We start from the raw sequence: 6,006 nt of genomic DNA on the forward strand, positions 1-6,006 counted from the left end.
ATGTGACTAAATGGCCCAAAAAGCTGGGGTATAAACCCCCAACCCGGCACCCCTGCCCCAGAAATACACCATGAACTTGAAAATATTGTAAAAAAAAAAGAGACATAATGAGTTTCACTCAAAGTGAAATTCCCACCACATGCAGTCATTGTAGGGCTGCATTTTGCAAATATCTCTGTGGTGTTTGTCTTGAGGATGGTGAGATTTGAATTATGGGAGCTTGGTTATCATGCGTTGCAGCCTTCAAGCCTGGTGAGTTGGAATTCAAACAGGTATGACTTTGGGCAGCGCGAGTCGTTGTGTTCGTGAGTACGAATGTTCCGCGGTAAAATCACAAAATCCGAATGTGAAAAATTCTTTTTAATTCTTTAAGCAAATGTCTCTCAAAACATCCTTAGAAAGAAACAGGTCATGTGTCTAGTTAAAATATGATACCAGTCAGGAGTCAGTACTCTGCCCTAGATATCTGACTTTGTTCTCAAATTTATGTTATAATTAACCTCAGTGGGCCGCAGGGGTGCAGTGGGTAATCTGAAGGTGATCTCTGTCTTTCTCTGGGAACAGGCTAATTATTTGAGCTCGTGGTGACAGATCAGGGCCTTCTATATGCCAGCGGCAGACTAAACTGCCGGACAGGTGACTGACACTGAAATGTGACACGACGTGACGAAGGGACACAGCTTTGTGATTGTGTGTCCCCCCATCATTGCAGGACTGAGAGCAATGCCGACATGAAAATGTAATGTTATTGAAAAACCTGAAACTGAAAGAGTCTGAAAATATAACTTTGTCTAGAAGCATATGAATACAAATATCTGGAGACCCCTGGCATAAAGTTTAGCGTAACCACATTTCACGGAGCGAACGGGACGTTTCATGACCGAAAGAAATTGGACGTCCACAGGAGTTCAACCACTGCCACCCCGCGTCCGTATTACAAATTGCACTCATACGACAGCGTCTTTTCATACGGTTGCGTTTACCTAATCCAGCCCCAAATTATCTATTAATCAATCATCTTTAATTAAATTGTTTGATGGACCAACCGACAACTGCAGTTGCTTAAAACAGACATATGAATTTTATTGTATATTATTTTCAGTCTACTTCCGTAAGTGGTTCATTAATCTAAATTAAAATCAAACCCGATTGTTGTATAAAGAAATTGGGTTTGTTGCTCGTGTGAAGATATTTTAATCCACACAACAGTAATTTACGGAAGCCGAGGAAGGCCGTGAAACATTTTGTATATCGTTTTCTAGTCATAACGGATTAAATTTCAACATATAACGAACGCTATCTGATATACTACAAGGCAGTACTGATGGGATCTGTGGTGCATCATATGAATAAAACACGTAGTCTACGATGCCACATGATTTTTTCATACCGTTTTCTTGCGATAACGTTATTTCTTTAATATCGCGAGAAAACGAACGTCGTGTTCATGTGATAACAGAACAATTTTCCCGAAACCTTGAGGCTACATGCTTGAAAACAACTGTAACTTATGAAGAAAGTGGGATAAAATGTAATTTTCTTAAAAAACATAGCCATTTCATTTCAGGTCCAGTCTCCTGGGGGTGCAGTGCATAAATACAAAATGTGGTACTGACCAAATATTGTATCTCGTTATAACAAAAAACTGGACAAATTTTATCATGGTGGCAATATCATAATATGCTGCCGCGCATCCTAGAGACAGGATATGTAGATATCTTATAGAACAAGGGAGAAATTACACTATTTCAGCCTGCATCAAGCTTTGATAAACAAAAATGTGAGGCGGTGATCAATATAGACCTATTCTTGTTCTTTTGCCATTGCAAACGACATAAAGTCCCCAATGACACGCTGAGGCTATAACATAATAAACCTTAGGCTATATATTCATCCTCGTAATTATTACGTTATCACAAGGAAACGACATTCGTTTTCTCGAGATTCTAATGAGAATTATTCCGTTATCACGAGAACTCTATTTAAAGTAATGACATCTCAGTTATTTTATCGACTTCCACGGGAAATGCTTCGTCTACTTCATACATTTCTGTAATAAATGCTTTCTCTACTAGAAAGATCATTAACCGTAGTAACCAACGCATCGTTCTTTTGCGAAGTCATCCAGGGCTAAGTTTTTATGCTGCTTCTATTGCTTTATTTACAATGCCATTTCTATTGCTTTTTTCCGTCTTCATCTTTTATGGCTATAATTTATGCTTAACGTTAAATACGTATTCAGATACGGTCGTAGTCTTCTGTGCCCTGCTTTCTGGAAGCTTAGGGATACAGACGAAACGGAGCGGTATATAAATATATATAGATAGCTGATGTCCAATGCACAAAGATGGACACCGTTCATTCAAGCCTTTTCGCTGTTTGTTTAATCTTGTTAATATGCACGAAAATGGGCTGTTTTCGATGTAACGAGGTTCGGCATTTAAAGTTAAACTTTCGCATACCCCTTGCGTTCCGGATTTCTTTACGGACGAATTTTAATTTAAAAATGTTTGCCTGTCCTAAGTGTCCATTCATAGCACAAAGTATTTAGCAACTATTATCATGACTCTAAAACAACACGAAACATAAATATCCAGTTAAGTGTACTTTTAACAGTTGACTGTGGGGGACAATGCACAGTCTTTTTCAAATGACTGGTATTTCCATGCATTGGAATAAAGCAATAGGCTAATAACTCTAAATAAGGCACGCAAAGTTTCATTGTGCTCTAAACAGTTCTTTATAGGACAGTGCCCAACATTAAGTGGTCATTTATTTCACAAAATAAATAATAAAGCAAAAGGCTTAGCGACCATTGCTTTAAAGTTTGGCTGATTTCTTGCACTCTGAAGATAATTTGTCGATGCTGTGTGGCAGCAAAGGAAGGAACTGGCAGCTGTAAAAGATGCTTGATCTTGTGAAACTCTAAAAGAAAATACTCTAAAAGTATTTTACAGTTCCTTTTCAAACATTGTAGATGCATTATATGGGTGACAAATAAACAAATATCAACACAGTCCCACTAAAAGTGGCCCTGGGGACCAAATTGTTTGTTTGTTATAAGCAACATTCTGTTATATGCGAGTCCGCTATAACGGGATTTTACCGTACCATGAGACTGCATTATGGCAATTGCATTTTCAACTGAGCGATACGTCATGGGTGGAAGAAATTTTGTATGGCTGTTAAATTTCGCATCTTTCAAGCCGTTAATCCTAAAGCATCGTAAAGTTCAGCCAGCGCCATGAAGTCCAGGCAGCCCCCTCATGGAAAAGCCAGGTGGATCAAATTGAATGGATGAACAGACATGACTGACACCTCGTCTTTGAAGTATTTATTAAAAGTATCACAGGACTACGCGAGATTACCAGCGAGTATTTTTCAGTCTGAATGGTCCGTCTAAACAGCAGCATTTTCAGGCTAGTTAGTCCTAAGGAAAATCAATAGAATATTCACGCAAGGTCCGATAGTCATTTATTATGACTAAGATAACTTAATAGTTTTTGTAGTTACCAAGACAATTTCAATGACAAAGTAATCCTAATCAAGTCATAGCTGTTTGAGGTGCAGGAAGGTATTTCCATCAATGACGATGCCATAAGAAGTCTTACTCCAACCTGCCACGCAGGCTGTCATTATGGACAGTGTCACACACAACTCCCTGTTCAAGTTCTGTGTTGAGTTATCCATCCATCCATCCATCCATCCATCCATCCATCCATCCATCCATCCATCCATCCATCCATTATCTTCCGCTTAATCCGGGGTCGGGTCGCGGGGGCAGCAGTCTCAGCAGGGAGACCCAGACTTCCCTCTCCCCGGCCACTTCATCCAGCTCCTCTGGGGGGATCCCGAGGCGTTCCCAGGCCAGCCGATAGACATAGTCTCTCCAGCGTGTCCTGGGTCTTCCCCGGGGTCTCCTCCCAGTGGGATATGCCCGGAATACCTCCCCAGGGTTATACATGATTTTGCCATTTCATTGCTGATGTTTTGGAGGATGCTGACTGTAGCTCTTTCGCATTCCGGTTAATGTATTCAGGTTGTCCTTAGCCCACGGCAACCCGTTCACAGGTTCATCTAGTGTTCATCAGTTGTTTTACGCACGACTTGCTTCATGCCAGCTATAGACACTGAGCTCTAACATGCAAATTAGTAATATTAGCCAATTATTTTAGCATTTTTTGTCAATTATGTAGAACAAATGTCAACAAGCTGAAGAGTTAAGTGTGCAAAGGCTATTGCTGGACATTTCATTCTTTTTCACCTTTGCACAGATCTATAGATACACTGAAAAAAAAGTTTTGTTGGATTTAATAAATTTTATGAAGATGAGTGGTCACAAGAAATGAATTTATCTACGATCAGATATAAATACTCACTGAAGTTCACTTAAGTTAAAGATATAAGTATCTATAGCTCAAAAAGTTAATGTTAAAGTTAAAACTAAACAAATGCGGTAGGGTTTCATTATTTAAAAAAAAATAATTTCAATAGCACCCTTGGTACATCTACTTAAATGTGATGTGTATCTTGGGTTGCTATTAACCTATTGTGATGATCGGTCGGGGAAGCAGGATACGGGAGACCGAAATCCACAACAAAGGGGTTTATTACGGAACAGGCAGACAAGGGAGTACACGATCAACAACGTTAATGACAGACCTGAGGAAACAGACTTGAACGTGGACTTAAATACAGGACATGACATCAGAATAAACGCAAGATAGTTGGTACGCTGGGACTTCGTACGAGGTAACGAGGTGGGCGTGGCACACACGAGGTGACGAGCTGGGCGTGGCACACACGAGGACTGGACGCGCAGGTCATGACACCTATACATTTGAATTAAATTAAACATATAAGAAATAAATTGATTAAAGTTAGTAACTTCAGATATCAGTGTCATCTTCGGTATACAAGTAAAAAAGACAGAAAACAATTTTAATTTAGTTTAGTTTTAATTAACTTTAAAACTTTTAACTTTTCATTTTGTTCTTTAACCCAAGGACTTTGGGTGAAAGCCTGTCATCATCCAACTGCAGGACGGCCTTCTGAAAGAACTCATAGCATGCTAGCTCTTTGGGTAGCTCAAGTTTTGACTTTATGACTCTTTTCTGTTACAGTTAACAATTACAAACTGTATAAACTGCATTAGGTGTACCTAATGAAGTGGCCAGTGAGTGTATTTCACATTTCATGAAATCATGTTTATACATATCATTTAAAAGCTTCAAGTTGTGTAAATTCATAAATGTTTTGATAGGTATTGTAATGTGCATTATTACTTATCTACACAGGATCTTAGTGTCCTTGATTAACTTAACGTAAACTCCCTGATGAGATTAGGGCTGCAAGATTTGGGGAAAATATCTAATCGCGATTTTTCTGACGGACATTGCGATTACGATTTGATTTGCCATTTATTTTTTTATGTCAAGCTTCAGTTCAATATTCAGTGTGTAGTAATTTTAAAACATATGACGCAGCATGAGATACCATTAATATTAACCGGTCTATATTCTAAAGCAAGGATGAAAATTTAAAGATGTGGTGTGTCAAGTTAAATAATAATGAAAACAATTGCAGCAAAAAGAAAAATAGCGATCCTGCAGGTAACGCTGATTACCCCCTATTAATAACAGCAGCTAACAACACTCAAAAAGCCGTAATGTTCATAACAGAGTGGGTGTTCTGTCCGTAAAGCTGGAAATTTTTAAACGTAGTATGCATTTTATAAAATGTTGAATAAATAGAAGTCGTTTATTGGTGATTTCGTGTTGGTCGAAGTTTCTACTTTTTAACAACTGTTTACTGTTATTTTCTATACAAAACATTTCAGGTGAAACAAAAAATGCACGTGTTCAGGGATGCAAAGTCTTTCAGACTCTCACGCAAGAAAACTTACGGCAAATCTACATTCCATTCTGAACTTAAAATTAGCTGCATCAAAAACGTTACGGCAGTTTGCAAACTCTACAGACAAGGTAATAAAACTTGCATACATGT

The sequence above is a fragment of the Brienomyrus brachyistius genome, chromosome 2 (assembly GCF_023856365.1).
Source record: "Brienomyrus brachyistius isolate T26 chromosome 2, BBRACH_0.4, whole genome shotgun sequence".
NCBI lineage: Eukaryota > Metazoa > Chordata > Actinopteri > Osteoglossiformes > Mormyridae > Brienomyrus > Brienomyrus brachyistius.